A 24,120-nucleotide genomic window follows, 5' to 3' on the forward strand; every position below is an offset into this window, starting at 1 on the left:
ATCTATATGTATTTTTCTGCGATGTAAGTCATCTCTGTATTAAACGTGAAAACGGATGTGCTCTAATCGGTAACAGACAGATAGATAGACACCTTTTACACTTATAATATTAGTATGGTTGTTTCTCCTAGGACTGAGGAACACTGGAGTATCCTGTTGGAGATCGCATCTCTGCAAACGAAAATGGAGGGCACCCTCTACCTTTTTATCATGTTTTTGTTAATTCGTTTTTTTGTCTTTTATTTGTTTTGCACTATTATATCTTACAATCGATTTTAAACTACTATTACCAACTAACTAGAAGACTTAACTATCTAGAAGCTACAGACTTGAAATTTCAATTTCTTAGAACTGGATAGGGAGTCAATATTAATTTGTCTGTCTGTTTGAAAATATTTTTTCATTGATTTTATGAAACTGTTGGTGTAACCAAGACTATTAACATTTGTAAACTACAGTTTGGATGTATGTATGTATTAAAGTGGAAAAAATAACATTCATGACTCTCCTGACTTGGCCCAAACTCAACGCAGTGTTGTGATCGAGGAGTTTAAAATCCTTTTGTGGAAACATCAATCTTGCTTTACATTCCGTTAAGAAACGCCGCCCGTTCTATGTACTTATCTATTTAGGACTCCATCAAGTGACTTTTATGTCTTTTACTACAGACTTGTTGATAAAATGTACTGCACTGCCTTAGGAGACAGAAATTCATTTATTTTAAACTTTTCTAGTAAGTATACTAGTACATCCTTGGTACTCCAAGTGAACTGATTTTATAACCTACTTGCTGACGCCCACGACTTCGTTCGCGGGGATATAATTTGAGGAAAAGTAAACAAAGCTTTGCCTATACATAAAAAAATCTTTCTTCTATCAATGGGTTTGCCCCTGCGGGTAATTCGCTAACTCAATGATCAAACACTAAAACAAATGATAATCATCAAGGTCATTTGACATTGGTTGGTTCTAACTACATTTCTGATTCACTGAGTGATATTAAAATAATTTTTCGTAGAAAACCTTCAATGGGTTAAAAATAAATGTCAAATGAACTCGATGGCTACTATAGTGTCGATTACTGAGTTAGAGAATCACCTATGCCTAAATTAACTAAGCCAGAAGTGTGCAGACTAAATAGGTGCTTAAAGTTTTTGAACGCTAAAATAAATTTAATATTTTATCTTATTCCTAGAAGATCAAGACTAACAGAGCATCCTTTTCAGTGTAGTCTGAGAAGAACGTCTAATTTTCGTAGTAATGGAAAAGTTTAGTTATTTCTTTTAGGCATAATATTTCAAGGTGCTACGGTGGTGCTACGAATTGCCTTTTTTTTTAAAGACTATTAGCCATGCTAGTCATAACTAATACTCCCCTTTCCCCTCCAATTAAGCGTAAAGCTTGTGCCATGAGTGGGTACGATAATAGTGCAACGGGTGGGGTTTGAACCGCCGATCTTTCGGAATTCAGTCCGTTCCTCAACCGTTGAGCTATCGAGGCTCTAAATAGTTAGAGGCTTTAAATAGTTGCTACCTACGCTTGAGTCAAAGTAACCTTGACCCTTCCAGAACGTACATTAGTGAGATTGTTAGTGATTTGGCTGTATTTTCGTAGTCGTTACGGATAATATACCTACGCTCTACATTGTTACTGTAATTGGTCATTAGCCCTCATATTTTACTTGTACAGGTAGAGAATAATGGCATAATAATTTGATATACAAATTCTATCCCTAAAAGCTCCTTTAGACAGGTCAGTGACCGTATTTAGTCCGGCCGCATATTTGTTTGTCGGGAAAATGATGACGTGCGCTGAAAGGCACTGTACTCATACATTTTGTACTAAACTACAGACAGTCAAAATAATGGCGGATCGTCGTACACTTTTTGATATTCGCAAAGTGAGTGGGATAGAAAGTTTTCTAAAAACAATTGACAATTTGCGGCCAGCCTTAACGTTTATGTTTTCATATAAGGTTTCAAGGTAAAAAGGCTCTACCAATAACAAAAGTTGTAGGGTTTTTGATATCTATTTGTACAGACATAATTGTCTCCCTTTGTAATATCAACAAAGTCATTCTTTTATAGTCAAGGTTTTTATTTTATTCAGGTTAAAAATTTACATAATTAACATGTCCAATGAAATGAATACAAAACTTCCAACTCAAATACAATCCTACAAAAGAAAATTATGTACTATGAAACAAAGTTTCCCTACAATCTTTTTTTGATATTTTTTCCAATTGAACAAACTAATAATAAGCGGTTTATTAACCACGAATACTAACTATGGATTCGATACAAAACTTTTTAACTTTTATAGCGTAGTTACCATAAAATAATCAAGCCTTATTCCTCGAGACAGCAATTTAGTGGAAGTTAATAAAAATTCCTATTACAGTTATTACAACGCTAACTAGTTTTACCCCAATAGCTATAAAAATATGGATAACTCACGCAATTGATTGCTTGAACAGCGCCCTTGGGTGTTGGGCATATAAAATTACAACGGTACAAATAGTGGGGGAGCAATTTTTCATGTAAAGTGTTTTGATGTTACGTAAGGGAGTTGATCTTTTCGCGCGCAGTTGATGCGCGAAAAAATCAAATTTCATAACTTTTATTTTTATTTAGTTACGCGATGAACATTGCTCTTTGCTCGTCAAGGTCTTAGGGGCCTTTACACGCTACGGTCTTGGACCCATAATCTAAAATAATTGCTTATAATTTTATATCCATGAAATAAATTGGATTAGATAATAAATAAGTTGATTATTGTATATACACTTTTTTGTGCCACGACAAGAATCAAAATAAAGCTAAAAGAGCAAAAAAATAGTAAGTAGGATACAATTAAACAACCGTATCGCTTATTAGCAATCTCTACCATACCCGGATATCATCCTCCCATCTGTTGGAATTTCTCAAAAATTCTCTTATAAATAAGCAACAAAAATTACTCAAGTAAACTGGCTTAGGTCGGGTGAAATTTCTAAAAATCCTTTCTTTTTAGAAATCTATGTTAAAGAGAAAACCTATAAAGAAAATCTCTAGTTTCTAGATCCAACGGTTTAAGCTGTACTTAGATGTTTCAGTCAGTTTTACTTTTCTATACTTACCTAATACTACTCGTAAATGATGCTTGGGAGTTTTATTCGTCCGCGTGGATTTATATTTTATGAAAACCTCGTGGGAACTTCTTATTTATTGGGATAAAAAGTAGTTTTTTATCCCAATAAATAAGAAGTTGCCCATTGCCCACTCTTAAGATACAATTGATCTGTGTACTAAGTAGATGATGCCCGCAACTTCATCCACGTGGTTTAAAGTTCTTTTAAAATCTCTTGATTTTCCGGGATAAAAAGAATAAACATTGCTGATTACTTTGGTGCAAGAAATAGTCCATCGACTGACTGGCTAGATTCAAATTTTATTCTTTAGTAAGTATACTAGGTAAAATTTCTATTTTACATACCTATTTTTTCGTATTCCTATCTATCGTATTTAATATTCTAACAGCAATTTAGTTTTTATAATTTGGTCTTTATCGTCTACGGCAACCTAATTAACTGAAAGTGCTTTTAAACGTTTTCAATAGAGACCTATAAATATTTTTATTTTTAAACTGTTTTCCAGTAATGTTGCCCATTATATTTTAATATGATTGGTTCTACGTTTCCGTAGCTTTTCGTAGAAGCTACGCCAGGAGCTACAACCTATAGAGCACGTTATAAATAATAGTAAATTATTGTATTATATTTTATAGAAGATAGATACAATAGATAGAAAACTTTATTGCACACGAAACATGAAATAATCAAGACAAACTAAAGAAACTAAAAACTAAAAATAATTGTATGCAAAGGCGGCCTTATTGCTCAGAGCAATCTCCACCAGACAACATTTGCTGCCTTTTAAAGTGCAGAGTGTCTAAATTATATAGAGAAATCTGCATGTAAAATTCCAAGTTTCTTGATTTATGATGCCTGTCTGTCAGTTATTGTATTATACATAGACAACTAATGAAGCGCCCGTGGCTTCGAATTCCATGAAAATTTCGAAAATTGTTACCTAAATCCCTTGCCTATATTAAAAATGAAACCTCTTTGTCAAATTTCAGCTTTTTAGATTGTTTTTTAATTAAATTTTCTTTGTACATTAATTTCAAAAGGTTTGTTTCATTTCGCAAAGAAGTCAACTTTGCAAAATAAAACGTCAAGAATTGACCTCTTGCCTAAGCCTTTAAGAGTAGGTAGAGTATTTTCGTTGACCTTATACTCTCAGTCCAATTCTTTGGACTTATTGGATTGACCCGTTTACTCGTACTTCATAAGAAGAAATTAATTTATATAGCAAATCTTATTACCTATGTAATTAAAATAAAACTGAATTCATTTTAGAATTGGGTTTCGAATTTTGTTGAATTCTAAGACATCCTTAAAAAATAAGATCAAGCATATCGAGTTATATTGGAGGTAGGTATTATAGACCTTTGACCTTTGATTGAGAACTAAAGTAGAAAATTTATAAAGGTTTTCTTGGAATTGGGATTCAGGCCTTTATTGAACAGAAAATTATTTGATATTCGCATAACATTAATAAACGGTTTTATCAAAACCAATAATTCTGAGAATCAACATACGCTCGATATTAATGAACTATCTACCAAACTATTAACATTCTAGTGTGGAAAATTTGTTTTGCTATTTTTACTAAGTTAATATTAATTGAAACAAAATCCACACCACACTAATATTATAGATGCGAGAGTGTGTCTGTCTGACTGTCTGTTAATTTTCACAGCTCATCTATTTACTTGACGAAAGGTACAGACATAATTCAGTCCTGGAAACTGACATATTTTTATTCCGAAAAATCAAACAGTTCCTATCAAAAAGTCTAGATTAAATGATTAATTTTATTGTATTCCCCAGAGATATTCAATTCAAATTCGATTCAAATGATTATTTTGCTTAATAGATTGCGAGAATCTCCTGCTTGTTTTCTGAAAATTTTCTTCCAAACTATTATTAGCAGGAAACTTAAAGTGAAATTTTAAAGGCGCGGTAAGATCAGCGAAGCGCTTAAGTGGTTTGCTCCTAATTAGTCTGCTCCGAGAGCGAGACGATTATTTTAAAACCAATCAACGACAGTTATTTTAAAACTAGAATATCTAAAAATATGTGATATAAATATTATGTAAAAGGAAAAGTAACTGACTGACTGAGACTGACTGACTGACTGATCTGTCAAAGCGCAGCCTAAACGACGACGGATCGAGCTGAAATTGGGTATACAAATAGCTATGACGGCGAAGACATCCGTTAAGAAAGGATTTTTAAAAAGTAAAATAGGAGTTTGAAATTCTTTTAGTCCACGCGGACGATGTCGCGGGTATAAGCGAGTAATATTATAAATTTGAAAGTGCCAGTCTGTTTGTCTGCCCGTCAGTCAATCTGTCTGCTTGTTACCTTTTCACGGGCCATGTGTTTAACAGATTTCAACAGAATTTTCTACAGATATTATAGATTGCATCCCGAAGAAAAACCTAGGCTACAATTTGTATCAAAAAATTAAGGAGTTTCAACAAGAATTAAAAAAAAACTTTAATCCACTAGGACAAAGTCGTGAAGAAGTCTAGAAATAGCTTACGTCCTGGAGATTGACACAGGCTACTTTTTATCCTGGAAAATCAAAGAGTTCCCACGGAATTCAAAAACCTTAATCTACACGGACCATCAACTTATTATTATCTACTAACATCGTGGACGAAGTCACAGTAGAGACCGCGTACCGATAAGCGCAGTGTAGATTGACCTTTAGCCTACTGGACTGACCGACGACCTGAAGAGAAGGTGGCAAGCACGTGGATGAGTAAGGCGGAGGACTGTGCTTGGTGGCGCACTCTTGCATAAGCCTACGTCCAGCAGTGGAGACATACAGGCTGATGGAAAGGAATTTAAAACACTTCTGTTACCTTGAAAACACATTTCAGTCACAGATTAAGTTTTTTTTACATTGGTTTTAATGTCAATTCAACTTTAACGAAACTTTTATTACAATTTCAACCTTACATTTGTGCAGAGGCAAATCAAAAAGACTCACGCCATTATGCGCAGCCAGCTATTAAAAAAGGTAGGCCTTTTAATGGATCTCGTTAAGAATTTACTATTTAACAGCTGCATATAATGAGCTACGCCATTTTCTATTCACGTAGCCACCTCTACGCCGCGTAGCACTTTCAGTTAGCACTTTGTTCGAGGTTTTGCTTAAAATAGCGACGTTTTCGTGGTGACAATGGTGTCTAATTTACCTCATAGGCATCTAGATTCGTTTTTCTTCCACGTTCTGTCCTTACAGCGCATACTTTATTTCTATTTGCCCGTGGTGCGAGGTGAGCGGTGCGAGGGGCGGGGGGAAGGACACGCGCGGTAGCGTCGCCCCAGCCAGTTGAGGCTGCGGCGAACGACAGACCGCTTGTCGTACCTACGGAACTCTGGAAAAAAATACTGTGACCTATAGTGGCTGTGACGTGATAGTGATATCGCATGCGTTCGGAATTGACCCCCTGGTGTGACCGATTTATGTGACTTGTGAAGTGATTGTGGGAGCCGATTTTTGGGTGTATCACTGAAACGTTCGGTAAGTTACGTACTCTTTGGCATTGTGGAAGTATTTTCAAGTCTTTGGCAAGTCGCGATAAAATTAGCATAGTAAGTTTCGCTGGGAAACTGGTATTGTCGTGGTTCAGCGCGGCTTAGTGGACTTAGCTGCGTTTACTTGGAATTACTGCCGCTAAGTAAAGGCTTATCCATGGTAATGATGCCTTATATACTTCCCTGTGATTATAATATTATTTTTACAGGAGCCGTTAAGAGGAGTTTTACTGGTGTTTTAAGTTAGCTCTATGTTGTCTTTACTGAACGTTTCATTCCGAATTTGAGTCGAATTTTTATGCTCTACATTTTAATGACTAATTAATTATGTACGTGTGTGTATGTGTGTAGTTAGGGTTCCGTATCTGAAGGGGTCGTGCGGCGTGCCGTCAATGGGACCTTATAACGAAGCATCCGCGATCCGGCGCTGTGGTCCGTCCGTCCGTCCTTACGTCTGTCTGTCAGCGGGGTGTATCTCGTGAACTGTAATAGGTAGAGAGTTGATATCTCCACAGAATGTGTAGGTATTTCTATTGCTGCTATAACAACAACTAAGTATAGTAAAAATTTTTAAACGTCATCTACCATGAAAACTAAAAAAAATAAAGGGTTATTTCTTAAGGGTACGGAACCCTTCGTGTGCAAGTCTGCCTTGCGAGTTTGCAACTATAAACAGCAAAATTAATTAATTCGGTAAAGCAAAACCAAACTAATTTATTAAACAACAATTTTGCGACGTAGCTTTAATTAAAAATTACAAAATATTGAGTTTCAGCTGCCTCTATACTGTATTTTAATTTCTGCGGACTACAGTGATAATAACCATTTTATAATTAACACTTCGGAGAGCATGTCTGATAATGATTGACCCAATTATTATGGGCATGTTCTCTTATTCAAGTTACATGGTTTTCTAGTGGGAGGCTTCGGCCGTGGCTAGTTACCACCCTACCGGCAAAGCCCGTACAGCCAAGCGATTTAGCGTTGCGGTACGATGCCATGTAGAAACCAAAGAGGTTATAGGTTTAATAAAATCTGCCACGCACATTCCAGGTTAATCATTTTCAATCACGGCATCATTACGTACTTACCACAGGTGAGATTGCAGTCAAGGGCTAACTTGTAAACTTAATAAGTTTCATCTAATTCATTACTTAACTTTCTAAACGTTTTGGTTTACTTCAAAAATTAGGTACGACCTGCAGTTATTCAGGATCAACCCATTGCTGGCCAAGTACTGAGCACGGGTCTCTATCAGAATGAGAAGGGTTAGGCCACAGACTGCCACGATGGCCAAGTGCAGACATCACATACCTGAGAACATTATTACGTCTGGAAACCTCGTAGCTTCAGTTTTAAGATGACCTTATTAATTATCACCACTACATCGTTGTTTGATAATAATCAGAAAGTTTACAATAGTACCCAATTTGAATCAATGATTTTGACTTTAACTTTGACTTTGATGCTTTTAACTTAGATGCTTAGAACTCTAATGCTTTCTCATTCTGAGAGGAGACATGTGCCTAAAACATAGCTACTCGTATACGGTTTCGGAAAACCAAATTCGGATCCATTACCTAGGTATATCTACAAATTGTATCACGGTTACTTCGAGTCGACAATTCTCGAATCAGATTCGGATCGGATGTTTTTTTTTTATTAATTTATATATTTAAAGTACAGAAATAAACCTTATACAATATATCTCGCCAAACTGCGTCGCAGTTTGTTGGCGAGTTAGCGCTCAATACTTTTATTCTAAGCCTAATCTGTAACGTTAAATATAATTAAATAAATATACTTACTTATTACTATTTTACAATTTCTTAAAATCTACTATATTTAGTCGGTCAGCGAAGGAGTCCCTAATAAATACTTCTTTTAGCTTCTTAAGGACTCCTTCGCTGACCTTTTGTAGAGCGCTACACTACACTGCACTGGTCTTAAATAAAATTTTCTATACATTTAGATAGAAAATGCGAATAGATCATAGCAAATACCCATTAGTAATAACTTTAAGCTGAACAGTCTGTCTGAACTGCGGGTAAAATCTCGGTCGATTAATTATTTTAAACTAATTGCAACTGAATTCGAAACTAGCCTTAAGTTAATTATAAGTTTTCTTGGACGCGAACCGAACAAGTTTACGAGTTCTGGCTTTATTCAAATCGTGATGAATCGGAGCTACATCATAATTTAGACTTATCATAAATCACCATTCAACTGTTCAACTTGTTTGGTTAATTACTTGCTAATATGCCTGCGACTTCGTTCGCGTGGATTACACAAGCAAGCTCGAACTACTGGACGGATCGGGCTGAAAGGCATGCATATAGCTACTATAATGCAGACATCCGCCAAGAAAGGATTTTTGAAAATTCAACCCCCAAGGGGGGAAATAGGGGTTTTCCCAGCGGACGAAGTTGCGCGCATAAGTCGGTCTATTTATTTAAAAAAATCCATGTAAGTATATTTCTATGTTCAACCCATCGCTGGCTCACTACAGAACACGGATCTACTGTCAGAGTGAGAAAGGTTTTGGCCATAGTCTACCACGCTGGCCAAGTGTGAATTGACAGACTTCACACCTTTGAGAACATTATGGAGAACTCTCAGGCATGCAGGTTTCCTCACGATGTTTTCCTCCACCGTTGAAGCAAGTGATATTTAACTACTTAAAAAGCACATAACTCCGAAAAGTTAGAGATACGTGGCCGGGATCGAACCCTCGTCTTCCGATTAGGAGGCGGACGTGCTAACCACTAGCCTATCACAGCTTTATATTGCTATGGAATAGGTAAGCCCACCTGTGCCAAATCGTGACGAGTGTGTAAATAAGGGTCGGCATAATTTCCAAAGCAAAAAAATGTTTGGGAAATGTATGACAGCTTTTCACTTCGCTTCACTTCTTTATTTATGGCTTTACTCGCTCCGCCAGAGTATAAATATTTCACCAATGTCACTTTGATATAGAAAACACGTTACAGGTTTTGGGATTACTCCTAAGGGAGACTGGGTGTGGTTTGCAAGGGGCTAGCACGGAAGTTGATATTAACATATTGCGATAATTGCAATGTTTTAACTGGCTGATGGGGATGATGCCTATGTCAAAAATAAATCATTGCTTGAGAATTATTAAATAGTCCAAAATTATCAAATTTAATAATTAGTAAATGTAAATTATCTTCCAAAATTCGTAAAGTCCATGTTGACTGTTAGCTTTATGTTTGCATTTTAAATTATAGATTTAACTGAAAAAGTACGCCAAAGGCTATGACGTCACATCTGTGAATGTCATACAAGCCCCGTTACGTTTACGTTACGTTTCGACGTTTGATAAAAGTCGCTGATTTGACTATAGTAGTCCTCATCCCTATTTATGGCATTCTTGCTGCAACTGTACGTACGTTCCGTACGTAGTCGAAATTCCTCGAATACGTACGAAACGATTTGCTTCCTCTTTCCTAATTCGAACCGCTAGGATATGGAACGCCCTTCCGGCGTCAGTTTTCCCTTCCACCTATAATATGGGTACTTTCAAGTCAAGAGTGAATAGGCAACTTCTAGGCAAGCGCGCTCCATCTTAGGCTGCATCATCACTTGCTAGCAGGTCTGATTGCAGCCAAGCGCTAGTCTATATAATTAAAAAAAAAAAAAACTGTGCAATTTAGCCAATAGTGAGAGAGTTTCAGACAGTAAAGGTTCATCAACTCGTCTAGAAAAATCGTTCAAATTACAACTAATTTAGCCTTCTAATCACACTAATATTATAAAGGCGAAAGTTTGTATGTGTGTGTGTGTGTGTGTGTATTTGTTACTCCTTCACGCAAAAACTACTTGACGGATTTGGCTGAAATTTGGAACGGAGATAGATAATATCCTGGATGAGCACATAGGCTCCTTTTTATCACGGAAAATCAAAGAGTTCCCACGGGATTTCGAAAAACCTAAATCCACGCGGGCGAAGTCGCGGGCATCGGCTAGTCTAATAATAATCTAAGTATTTCAAGGTTTCCTCTTTATTATGCTGCAAATTAATTTCTAACAATGTTTTTGTTATATCTTTGAGGCCAATAGTAGTACTATGTGTGATGTTCTGTAAGATACTGAAAATTATGCGAAGGCACCGTTTGAGGAAGACTAGATTTGAAAAACAATTCGAGTTTCAACCTTGCATTATTGAACAGTTTTATTCCAAAAGATTTCCATATTTTGTGATTCAAGCAGCTTGAATTTCTCCGTAATAATAATAAAGTGAGGGAAGAATCTCTGACGACGTAGAAAACTTTATTTGAATTCGAAGTTCGTTTTTAATTTAACTTATTTGCAATAAATTATTTTAAAAACAATTTTTGATTAAGTAAACCAATACAATAATTTTTTTTTTTTCAATTTTCATTTCCGAACATCGCAACAAACTGTGAAAGAAAAACCAAAAAATAGTTTAGTTATGGTCACAGCTTACAAACTACCAACCACAACGAATACCAGAATTTCATATTCCTAACTAGTTTAGTTTTTGAGATAGAAATGGTCTAAGGAAAACAGACAACTTTGCCTGCCCCCATTTCTTTATTTTTTAAGATAAAAAAATAAAAAATATATTCGTACTCTAATCACTCAGCTCTAGACAATTATATGTTCCCAACATGCTAAGATAAGAAAATTATAGGTTTGTAATTCCTGTGACACAGCCTTGGACAAACAGACAGCAGAGCTTCGATTTTACTCTTTAGGTCCGGAAACTTCTGAAGTCTTCTTTTACATTGTATTCTCGTAAGCGTCGTAACCATTTTCTCGTGTCTGTCTGGATGTGTGAATAATTTACTCGCGTTGAGTTGAGACTCGGAGGCTGTATCGATTGGTTCTAAAATAGCTTCCAAAGTGAGATAAATCTCATTGTTTTTCTATTTCGATACCTTTGTCTGTGGTTTTTTTTTTATCTAAAAGTAAGTGTATACCAGGTGTGTTACGGAAGTGGTTATATCGGAACCGACTTCGGAAACGGAGTTTGTAACTTAGTTTGTCGGAACCGGAACCGGAATCGGAGGCGGAGGCAGAAGAGTGTTAAGGGCACGTCTAAGAAAATAAAATCAAACATTATTTATCAGTTATGTTCTTATTATGAATTCAAAAAATAATACAGAAGTGTTGATATACCTGGCTGAGGAAAATAAAAACAATCGAATCGGAAATCGAATTTAAAATCTTAATCTACTACTACGAGTAGTAGTGAGGTTCAGAGCATCGGCATATTCACAGACCTCCAATATAACTTCCGATTAAAAATCAGAACCGAAATCGGAACTGAAGGTGCAAAATCAATCGGAAGTGCCGAACTTTCGAATCAAAATCGAACCTCCGTAACATCTCTAGTACATACCTATATAATATTTTGTACTTAAGAGAACTTACAAATAAACATTTCAGAGAATATGCTGAATAATTGTTCAGTGTCTGGTCTGGACATGTTTCACATCCCACGAAAAAATGGGTACCTTTTATACAGCTTTATTTGGCGTATGGAATAACTCCGTGGTACTTGTTTCAAACGAAGCGGTGATAGTCTAGTAGTATGGCCGTTGGCCTTCTATTCGAGAGGACGGGGTTCCATTCTGGGCACGCGCCTCTAACTTTTCTGAGTTATGTGAGTAATATGTGCTCCAGTGCTATAGGTAAATTATAAAAGCGCACGACGTCGCGTGTAAAAGCTAGTAAAAAAATAGTCAAGTGCGAGTTGACTTACCCAAGACGAGTTCCGTATCAGCGTACAAGAAATAACACTTTTTTTGCATGGCGGCCATTTTGATATTTTTATTATTATTTGTCATAGTGGCAATTGAAATCAAACTCTATGGAAATATTTTCAACTCTCTACCTGTTACGGTTGACGAGATACAGCCCGCTGACAGACAGACTGACGGGTGGACAGACGGACGGACAGCGAAAACTTACTAGTAGAGTTCCGTTGAACCCTTTCGGGTACGGAACCCAAAAAATGAAATGACGTAATATGAAGTAAATTGCTATATGTTAAAGTAATAGTCAACAAAACAGTAAAATGAATGAAGTAAACATACATTAGCGTAATGTTGCGCTAATGATCATTAATTCATTTTTTATTCACCTCTGAAGTTTTATGAACGACTCATGAAACTTTCATTACGGGATATTTATCATACTTTTATTGTAGGGCTTGTTTGACCGTGTAATTAATATAAGTATTATAAAACCACATAATCAGGGTTCCGTACTCAACGGTCGCCAAAAGGATCCTATTACTAAGATTTCCGCTGTCAGTCCATCTGTCTTATAGCGGGCTGTATCTCATGAACCCTAATAAATAGAGAGTTGAAATTTTAATAACTGACATGGAAAAAAGTAAGTAAGCTTTTGCATTCCATTGTAACATTGATAGAAGAACGAGATCGAATAACATCAGAGTGGAATGGCCTAAATAAAGAGTGCCCCTGTATTTATGCACATTACTTATGCGCTACAATATCTCCTGAGTAGTTGGTTGGTCCGCTGAGATTAGGGCGCCGTGGCCAAAGGTCAGATAGACCTTATTTTAACAGAGACCAAAACTTTTTACAAATCTATTGTTTTAACTAAATCCACTTTTAAGTTTTATATTTTAAATTTTATATTTTAGGGTTTATATTTTTTATTTTTATTTTTTATTTTTAGTTTTGTATAAGCGTCTTTATTTGTAATACTATGTTTATGTGTCGGTTTCAACGAATAAATTTTATTCTATTCTATTCTATTCTATTCTTAATATCGTGAACTCTCTGGCATACTCAATCGTTCAACAATCCTCCCTCAACAATCCTCGTGCAATGTTTTCCTTCACCGTTAAAGCAACGGATTTTTAACGTTATAACTCCAAAACGTTAGAGGTGCGTGCCCCGGATCAAACCCACGACCTCCGGAATATGAAGCGGACGTCTAAATCACTATCACAGCTTACTTAGATATACCAATACTATATTTTATTTGAAGCATTTGTATGTTATCTTGAACATTCTATACACCAAAGCCTTTGCTGGGGGCTTAGAGCTATAAGTACCTAATCGGATGATACAGTCTAAGCTGTTAACAGTGACACGACGTATTTTCCAAAAAAAAATATTATCACTGTAGTGAAGTACAGGAATAAGGTTTCCGAGTGAAATCACACTTAATATTATAAAGCCGAAAGTTTGTATGTGTGTGTGTGTGTGTGTGTGTGTGTGTGTGTGTGTGTGTATGTTTGTTACTCCTTCACGCAAAAACTATTGGACGGATTTGGCTGAAATTCGGAATGAAGATAGATAATATCCTGGATTAGCACATAGGCTACTTTTTATCCCGGAAAATCAAAGCGTTTCCACGGGATTTCGAAAAACCTAAATCCATGCGGGCGAAGCCGCGGGCATCGGCTAGTGTGTTCATAAAATTGAAGAAAAAAGTGACATTGAAAATAGGATACGAGAGAGCGAATACAGGGTACCTACCTACACATGTTTTTGTGTAAACACGTCTTTGACCGCCTGTATAGCCTGACCGCCTGACTAGCATTGATGTTGGAAGTGCCACCCCTGACTAGTTAGTAATCCTACATGTATCATAAATGCAGAAGTGTAGGTATTTTTTTATTCATTTGCCTTTCAATCACGTTGCGACGAACCAACAAATCGACGGTATTTGTTGTAAGTATGGATATAGTAATTAAAGACCTGGAGAATGATATCCGGGATTTTTATTCCGGAAAATCAGTTTCAAAACTTAATTCATGAATTAAGGTTTAAAAAATTGTCGACCTCCCTGGCGTGGTGGTAAGCGCTGTGGTCTTATTAGTGGGAGGTCCCTGGTTTGAAACCCGGCAGGGGGATTAGACTTTTACAATTTCCGAATTTCTGGTCTGGTCTGGTGGGAGGCTTTGGCCGTGGCTAGTTACCACCCTACTGAAGAAGCCGTGCCGTCAACGATTTATCGTTCCGGTACGATACTGTAAAGAAACCAAAGGGGTATGGGTTTGATAAAAACTGCCATACCCCTTCCAGATTAGCCAGCTTCTATCTTCGACTGCATCATCACTTACCGCCAGGTGGATTGCAGTCAAAGGCTAACTTGTTTCTGTACAAAAAAAAAATGAAGTTGCAAGCACCATCTAGTTGGTTATTTATTTATGTTATTAGGTACCTAATGACTATGACATATTAAATACTAATGAATTGACTATTATTAAATGACTTTTAATGGCGCATAACTAACATTAGTATTTAAAGGTCTACCGTAACCGTTTGTATAATTCGCGTTGTGAGCAGCCTTTTTTCTCAAGTCTATAGCTACGACTAGCCAATGAGGCGTTTTAAAAAAGCCTTTGTACAATAGCTGACAGGGGAAAATGTGGGTTACGTTGCACTCGCAACCGCGGGCGACGTGTTAACGAGTAGTTACTGGTGATTGCATAATTGCAAGTCGCAAGTGGTGCATTGTGGCTTATTTTTTCTTATTTCACCCCATTTCACCCCCACGGGTAATTGGAGAATTTTCGTGCTTTATTATGGTGATTTTTGTACAAAGTTTTATGGGTTGTGGTGCGGTGGTAGAGTCGCGGATATAGCATAAGACGTACTAGTTGCCCTTCATGAAAAAAACCGGACAGGTGCGAGTCGGACTCGCGTACCGAGGGTTCCGTACTCGGATATTTTTCTCAACATATTGCACGATAAATCAAAAACTATTATGCACAAAAATAAAAAATAAATCTGTTTTAATAATGTACAGGTAAAGCTCTTTCATATGATACCCCACTTGGTGAAGAGACCTTACTTTGAAAATTTAAACATTTTTTTAAATGATGTAACCTCAAATTCACTGTTTTCGGTTTATTTTCTTTACTTGTGCTATAAGACCTACCTACCTTCAAAATTTCACGATTCTTGGTCAACGGGAAGGTTACCCTATAGGTTTTCTTGACAGACACTCTCTGCACCAAGTACTTAGGTACGTGATGCTCGCTATTACGTCCTTGTGGAGTTTGGGTTTTTAAATATCCCCTAGTAATTTTCCAGGACCAAAAGCCTTTCCCAAGCAAGATACATGCAATTTCTTTATCCAATGTCAAAATCGGTTAAACGGAGGGAGACGTGAAAATGTAGCAAACAGACTGACACATTTCGTTTATAGCCTTTGTGAAAATGGGTTCCAAAGTTTCTATGATATAATATTCGTATTTTTCTCGTATACAATTATACATATTTTTATATTCGTAGAATATTACGTATAATTATGTATAAGAGTAGACTGCATTAGTAGCTAAAGCCGCTTGGCTCATTTTGTTGTACATTTTTCCCATTTTATCGGTATTATTGTGCCCGGAATGTTGATTACCCGTTCGTTTCATTATGCTGTCGGGAATTGACCTGGATTTTTAATCAAGCACAGGCCAATGAACGAATTCTTATTTACGTATTAAATACTAAGGTTTTTTTCATATTTAAAGCATAATGGTAAATAGATTCATTTGACGATTCAAAAGCAAAAAAGCATCCTAATTATAAATGTGAAAGTGTGGATGTTTGGATGTTTATTACTCTATCACGCAAAAACGGCTGAACGGAATTGGATGTGGAATGGAGATAGATTACCTTAATACCCTGGATTAAAACATAGGCTACTTTTTATCCCGGAAAATCAAAGAGTTCCCGCGGGGTTTTGAAAAATATCAATCCACGCGGACGAAGTCGTGGGCATCAGCTAGTTTAAATATAAATCTTTCTATTTCTATTATCTAAAATTATTTGCGTTTTCTATTGCATTAATTGAATGCGAAAATGTTTGTATATCATATGTTTGATCATCTATAGCCATCTATTTTTAGTATGTCTAGCTAAATCTTGTTCTTCACTCGACATTCAAAGCACCTATAATTTCAACACAAAATAATCTCTTACCTTATACACCTATAAGACCGTCAAAGGTCTTATTTTAATAAAGCAAATATTTCTTCAAGATGTCTAGGTACGTGAACCTTAAAATTTCAACATTCAGAGAAAGTCTCCATTGCAAAATTTAATATACCTACAATAGAAGAGGTACAGGAGTGAGCTTATCAGTACTCAGATGAATAGTGAAACACTTGCACGTTATTGTAATATCAGACGTATTTATGCAGCGTTACAGTTTAATTTACATTGTTCTGGATGTTAGAGTTAAAAATAATGTATATGCCTTCGAGCTATTTTAAACATATGAATGATCTTTTACAAAACGGCGATACGTCATAAAAAGAGAGCCAGCGCGTGCCAGACCTTCGTTATTTTATAAAAACTGAAATTTCTCTGTGTAATATCCCCAGCATATTCAGGAACGATCAGTGACTATGAATATATACCTTTATTACCTGTTATCTCCCAAAGTCACCATGATCCAAACTTCATAGTCACTGATCGTTCTTCCCCTGAGCTGGGGACAAATACGTAGAGAAACTTTCAGCTTTTATAAAGTAACTAGCTGATACCCGCGACATCATTCGCGTGGATGTAGGTTTTTAAAATTCCCGTGGGAACTCTTTGATTTTCCTATTAATCTATCTCCATTCTAAATTTCAGCCCAATCCGTCCAGTAGTTTTTGCGTGAAGGAGTAACAAACATACACACACATACACACACACACACACACACACACACACACACACACACACACACACACACACACACACACACACACACACACACACCTTTATAATATTAGTGTGATTAAATGTAAGTAAAATAATATTTACGACACTCAAGGACCTTGAAATTCTGGTGAAAAAAAACTGCAGCTGTAGTGTTCCTGTCCGACAAGACGTAGCCTAGCACAAACAGCGCGACAAGACGTTTTTCTCAGCTTTCGCAACAAAGCAAAAGTGCTATAGCAATGTATCGCACTTTGTGTGCAAGCCGTTGCAATGTAAATTGATGTTCTTTAGTTTTGTCTCCCCACCGTCATTGACACTTTGAGGAGTAGTGTCTGAGTGCCTAAGGATGCACGTTTATATATTACTACCTTATGCCCGCGATTTCATCCTCGCGAACTACACAAAATACAAACCCCTATTTTACCCCCTTAGAGGCTGAATTTTCAAAAATGCTTTCTTTACGGATGTTTACGTCATAATTATAGTTATCTGCATACCAAATTTCAGCTCGATCCGTCCAGTAGTTTGAACGGTACTTACGTTGATAGATCAGTCAGTCAGTCACCTTTTTAACCCCCCGACCCAAAAGAGGGGTTTTATAAGTTTGACGTGTGTATCTGTGTATCTGTCTGTGGCATCGTAGCTCCTAAACTAATGAACCGATTTTAATTTAGTTTTTTTTTTGTTTGAAAGGTGGCTTGATCGAGTGTTTTTAGCTATAATCCAAGAAAATCGGATCAGCCGTTTGAAAGTTATCAGCTCTTTTCTAGTTACTGTAACCTTCACTTGTCGGGGGTGTTATAAATTTTTAATTTACACTTGCCCATTTATGTATTTAGATGTCTTAGTTTTGTAGCAATAAAACAGTGTTAACTAATATGTTACTGATGAAATATAATCGGAAACCATTATCATCATCATTTTAACCGATCGCCGATTCACGGTATCATACCAAAACGCTAAATTGTATGGCGACGGTAGGGTAGTAACTAGCCACGGCTACTAGACTAAACCGGGAATCCAACCAGCATCTCGCACTTATAAAAACGCAGTACCACTATGCCAGGGAGGTCATCGTAGAGACAGTATTAAGGTCTTCACACATTATACAGACTCGCCGCCGAGTCCGCTCCTACACGACTCACAATAAAGCATGAAAATGTGTTCTTTATTGTATTCCCCGACAAAACCGGGAAAACTAATACCTCCCACTTATAAAACCTCAGTACCACTGGGCGAGTCATAGGTACATTACAGAGATGTGAAGCCGACTCTGCTGCGAGTTGATTCACTGTAAATCATCGAAATTTGAGCTTTATTTATTTATTTATTGACAACCAAAACAGATTACAATATATTTTAACCTAATTCTTAAATTACTACATTTTGACCTTATTGTAATCCTATATGGTCGCACAACATGACCATGTTTTTTAAGGCACGCTTAGTCATTATGCTCCTTACGGAAGTATTTTCACTTCTGTGTATGAAGAAAGTTTGTGCTTCAATTACACACTTCAATGTTGAAAATTCCATCGGAAGGAATACTTTTTTTTGTAAGTCAAGTCGGAGTGGAGTTTGCGTCGAGTCTGTGTAATGTGTGAAGACCTTTGTACGGCTTAGTTATCAATACGGAAAGTACCGTCCGTACCTAAAAGCTATTGTAATAAAAATGACATTTAAGTACTTAGCTTGGGCCAGTTTTATTGAAATGGATAATTTTATTACGCACCATTCTCTTCAGTGTTGTTCCCTTTAATAAACAATCCTTCTATTGGCGCAAAGCCATTTCACCATCGGCTTTTACATCATTCTATAAAATGTTTATATTTCCATCAAAAGGAGAATTTGTCATTTATCTTGAAATAATCTTATGGGAAATCGTAAAACCCTGTTTAAGACGTTGTATAAGTACGGCATACGCAATACGCATAGCAAGTTAAATTTTACAAAACATTCTGTGTTTATTTTCTACAAAGTCAAGTTCGTCGTTGAGTTCGCCGTCGATAATGCTGTTGTTACTTGTTATGATGTTTTTCCACTTTCCTCTGTTTGCAGTGGTGTGAATAGCACCGCATATAGGTGTTGAGACCGCTTCCTTTATCTTGTTAGCCGACCGCGACGTGTCGCACTACGTCCGGTCTCCTTCCTCTGGTTTTACCAGTAGCTATGAGTTTTTCAGTATTGCTATTGTTCCTGGCGCACCTAGATTCACATCTGTGTCTATTCGTATCTGCAGAAGTGTGCCTTATTTTTATTTTTAGTTATTATTTGCTGCCATCCACTAGATAAGTCTTTTAAAAATACCATAAGTTTATTTTTATTTTTTGGGATGTGAGCAATTTATGTGTTAAAACGTAGAAATTGGTTGAATAGTTGAGTAGTGTAATGTGACAGATACGCAATTATAATAATGGATATGGATGTAGGTCGAACGATTGAGTCTATAAAAGAATTTTTGACACATTCCGCCATTGCCTATTTCAAGTGAAGGTGTACTTATTATTTCATCGCTGTGACAGCGTTGATTATAAGCAAGGCTGTGCGTTTACAGAATACCTTAAGTACCTACAACAGGATCAATTCCGCCCGAGTACTGATAAGTCTTCACGAACTCATTTATCACCCGCCATCTAAGGAGGAGCGTCGTAAAGCAACGTAAGCTCGGGATGCCTGCAGGCGTATAAAAACCCTGATGAACGAAACCAGCCATTGTTCGAAAGATTTATTGGCTGATGCCGAAATACACAGAAAAGTGAATAAAACATAAAATGTACCAGTAGAGATATTCGGAGTAAAAAGAAAAATTCCTCTTTTAGCCTTACTCCCAAGTTTTTGATTAAGCTGCAAACAGATTCGTGATTGGGTGTGTAAAGCTGATCATGGATAATCTCGAATCATAAGCACAAAACGCTTTTTATTTTAATAATTTTTTTTTTTTTAATGAATTAAAAATATAACATTTTTATTTATTAGTATATGTATAAGTATATGAATCTGAAGCACAGTGTTCAGAAGTGAGATAAAGTGATTGAACTTGCCATTGCCAATGAAAATTAGATGACGAGTTTAGGATGAATTCAATCTAAAAAAATACGGGGAAAATGCAAGTAGGGCATTTTCGATACATGATAGCGAAATTAAAATTCATTATGAGAAATTCACTGATCCTTCACTGGACTTCCTGGACTTCACTGGTCGACAGTTACCACCAAATGCGATAACAAGGGCCAGTATCTGATAAAAATACGGAATTTCTCCGTGATTTATATTCTGTTACGAATCTGACATTGGTCGTTTCTGATTTGGAGCATAAATGGATTTAGGTATCGGTGTATCGCCAGCGGAATGACGCTGCGAATGTTCTGTCGACTCATGCTGCGGATACAAACGCATTTGATATTATACACTCCGGCAAATGTAATCCGTGATACTGACAAATTTGGATTCGTTTCAGACAGGACTTTAATGAGAAACATTATTATATTTACATATAGTCATGTTTAACGAACACGTTGTCTCAAGACCCATCATCGCCGGAAATGTCAGCGTCGAAGTTGGTTAAGAATTTATAACTACCTCGGCCAGATTATACAATTCGATAGAAACATCTTCAACAAGGAGGCTAACAGAAGAATTCAGCTGGGCTGGGCAGCATTTTCAAAGCTACGTCAGGTCTTCGAATCGTCGATACCGCAAAGCCTTAGGTCTTCACTCTTCAATGAGTGTGTCCTAACTGTAATTACGTATGGAGCGGGAACGTGGACACTGACAGTTGGACTCTCTCCGATTCTCAAGGATAACATTCGGAGCGAGGAAATTCGCAGAAGGACAAAAGCGACCAACATACCTAAAACAAAGGATTAGCAAGCTGAAGTGACAATGGGATGGTCATGTCATCGCAGAACTGACGGCCGCTGGGGCGGACGTGTTCTAGAGTGGGCGAAGGACCGTCTTTGGTGGTGCGCTCTTGGAAATGGCTATGTCCAGCTGTGGACTCTGAACAAATATATTAAAATGTATTTGTTTTCACTGTTTGTTAACACTGCTGGGCTGCAGCTAAGGTCCGATATATCAATCTTTAAATATAATCATTTTGACTGACCAAGAAAGACCACTATGACAGGTTTCTAGTGCGCATTTATGAGAAGTTAATTACAAATTGGGGTTCAGTCCACCTATGACCTTTGTTTTGTAAAGGGTCGTTGTATTGAGAGTCTAAAATTACATCAAAGTATCGTGATTTGTTCGCAAAATATATTATCAAACCCACGAGTACACGCCTCACTGGTTGCTAAACGTAATATAAGTCAAACGTTTACAATATTATGGTCACCAGACAGAAACAAAATTCACCCGGTGTCTTGCACGACCCCCGGGCGTCATTACAGCCGCACAATGCCCGTGTTCCAGCACATATCAAGTAAAACTTTATTTATTGCTTACTGTTTCGCACATTGCTGGTGGTGCGTACGTGATCGTCAACTACTATTTATATGTGACCGTTAACCATAAATTGTTCCGTTTATTTTTAGGTTGTTTGATATAGTTGGAAGTGAAACACCAGTAAAAAGCCGTGGTAACCTAATGGTTAAGAAGTTAGCGTACAATTTCTGACACGCAATTCTAACTTTCTGGAGTTCATGTGTGTTTTAAATAATTTCAATACTTGCTTTAACGGCGAAGAAAAGCATCGTGAGGAAACCTTGCCTGTGATTTTTCCGTAATGATCTGAAAGGTGTGTGCCCATGTTGCCAGAGCTTCCCGGAATGAGGCTTTGTTCACAAATATTTAATAACAAACCTACATGCCCCACTGGTTGCTAAACGTAATATAAGTCAAACGTTTACAATATTATGGTCACCAGACAGAAATAAAATTCACCCGGCGTCTTACACGACCCCCGGGCGCCATTACAGCCGCACAATGCCCGTGTTCCAGCACATATCAAATAAAACTTTATTTATTGCTTACTGTTTCGCACATTGCCGGTACGTACGTGAGCTTTAACCACTATTTATATGTGACCTTTAACCGTAAATTGTTCCGATTTATTTTTAGGTTGTTTGATTTAATTGGAAGTGAAAATCGGTAAAAAACCATAACAGCCTAGTGGTTTAGTAGTTGCACTCCCGTGGGGATCCAAGGTTCGATTCCGCAACTTATCAGTGGTTATGTGCGTTTCCAGCAATTAAATATCACAAGTGCTTTAATAGAAATATATCGCGAATTGGGATGACTATGTCAAAAATAAATTATTTCTTAGGAATTGTTAAATAGAGGGTCTTCCAAATTTCGTAAAATCCACGTCTGCTGTAAGTTTTTAGTTTGAAAACCATTTGTAATTATCGATTTCACTAAAAAAGTACGTCAAATTATGTCAAATATTTATGACGTCACATCTGTGAATTTCATACAAGCTTCCTCACTAAGCAAGCGTTTTAACAGGGCTCTCTCCGTCACTCGTTTCCACTCGTTTCATACAATCGTAGTTCCAATTTCATTTGAATATTAAGCAACCTAAGTCCATGAAATTTTGCAGACATATTCTAGAAACTAATATCTGTGTCTGTGGTGTTTTAGATTTTTCTAAAAATATGTAGTTTTAAAATTACAGGGGCTCCAAGATTTGTATGAAAATTTTAAGACCGCGTAACTTTGAAACCGAATATTTTAACAGAAATCTGGAAAACCTCAGACATAAATATTAGTTTCTAGAATATGTCTGCAAAATTTCATGGACTTAGGTTGCTTAATATTCAAATGAAATTGGAACTACGATTGTATGAAACGAGTGGAAACGAGTGACGGAGAGAGCCCTCTTAACGTTTGATAAAAAGTCACTAATTTGACCAGTAGTCATCATCCCTATTCTCTATGTTGGAAGTCTGCTAACCCGCATTTATGCAGCCCGTGGATTGTAGCTTAAAACTGTTTTGTTCTGAGAAGAGATCCGTCCCCGATTATGTAAGAAAACGTATTCATCGTAGTCATAATTGATAGCAAATTCTGCCCCGTGATTGGTTGAATTTGCTGTTCACATTTTTCACAGCCAATCAGAGGGCAGAATTTGCTTGCTACCAATAACGATTACGATGATTTCGTTTTTCTCACACAATCGGGGGGATGAACTCAGTAGAGTGCCGACGATGGGATGCTCTATGCAATGTGAGGGGATCCTAGCTTGTAGAACAGATATACCTTCCGTCCATTGTGCATACAGTGCTCCTACCCGTCAGAGTCATCCCTCTAGTCATCTATGCTCGCTCCAAAAGCCTAGCAGACTGACCAGGTAGCCGAGAGCTTCCCGGAGCCAGGCTGGAGATCCAAAGTAGAGCTCCCATTACATGCTCAATTTTAGTGATTACATTCAAAATCATTTGTTTTATTGTAGTAACTTGTTGAAAATAATATAAGTCTGAGACTAAGCAATGTTTTTGCTATAGCGCTAGGCGAGCTCTTACATAGCAACAATTTAATTTAGCTTTTAAACTGAAACTGAACTAATTAAAACTCCTAGTTTACTCATTCTACTGATATTTGGAACTTCACAAATACACATCTCAAACGTATATTTTACTCTGGGATACTTTAACTACATAAATATGCAAACCGGCTATTAAGGATTTAGTAAACAGAAATGAGGTTGGGCAGGATATTAGGTAAATTAGGTACCTCGCCACACCCGACGCTGAAATACTGGGAGCCTTTAATCTCTAAACTACGCATTTTGTTTTATAATACAAACCTTGATGAAACCCTTAAATATTATGGATATTATGCCTAATA

The 24,120-nt window shown here is 36.9% G+C and overlaps 1 protein-coding gene and 1 long non-coding RNA gene across 4 annotated transcripts in view; one reads left to right on the forward strand and one right to left on the reverse strand.

The window, feature by feature from the left end:
* Nucleotides 1–6,464: 6,464 nt before the first annotated feature.
* Nucleotides 6,465–24,120, forward strand: part of LOC123865880 (tyrosine-protein phosphatase Lar-like) — a 106,568-nt gene continuing 88,912 nt past the window's right edge. For all 3 annotated transcript variants that reach the window (XM_045907081.1, XM_045907082.1, XM_045907083.1), the window contains exon 1: nucleotides 6,465–6,641. The gene's annotated coding sequence lies outside the window, so the exon portion shown is untranslated. The remainder of the gene's footprint in view (nucleotides 6,642–24,120) is intronic.
* Nucleotides 18,415–24,120, reverse strand: part of LOC123865881 — a 64,177-nt gene continuing 58,471 nt past the window's right edge. Inside the window, exon 3 of the long non-coding RNA XR_006796063.1 lies at nucleotides 18,415–18,444. This is a non-coding gene — a long non-coding RNA (uncharacterized LOC123865881). The remainder of the gene's footprint in view (nucleotides 18,445–24,120) is intronic.

This window comes from Maniola jurtina, chromosome 6 (genome assembly GCF_905333055.1).
Source record: "Maniola jurtina chromosome 6, ilManJurt1.1, whole genome shotgun sequence".
In the NCBI taxonomy this organism is placed as follows: domain Eukaryota; kingdom Metazoa; phylum Arthropoda; class Insecta; order Lepidoptera; family Nymphalidae; genus Maniola; species Maniola jurtina.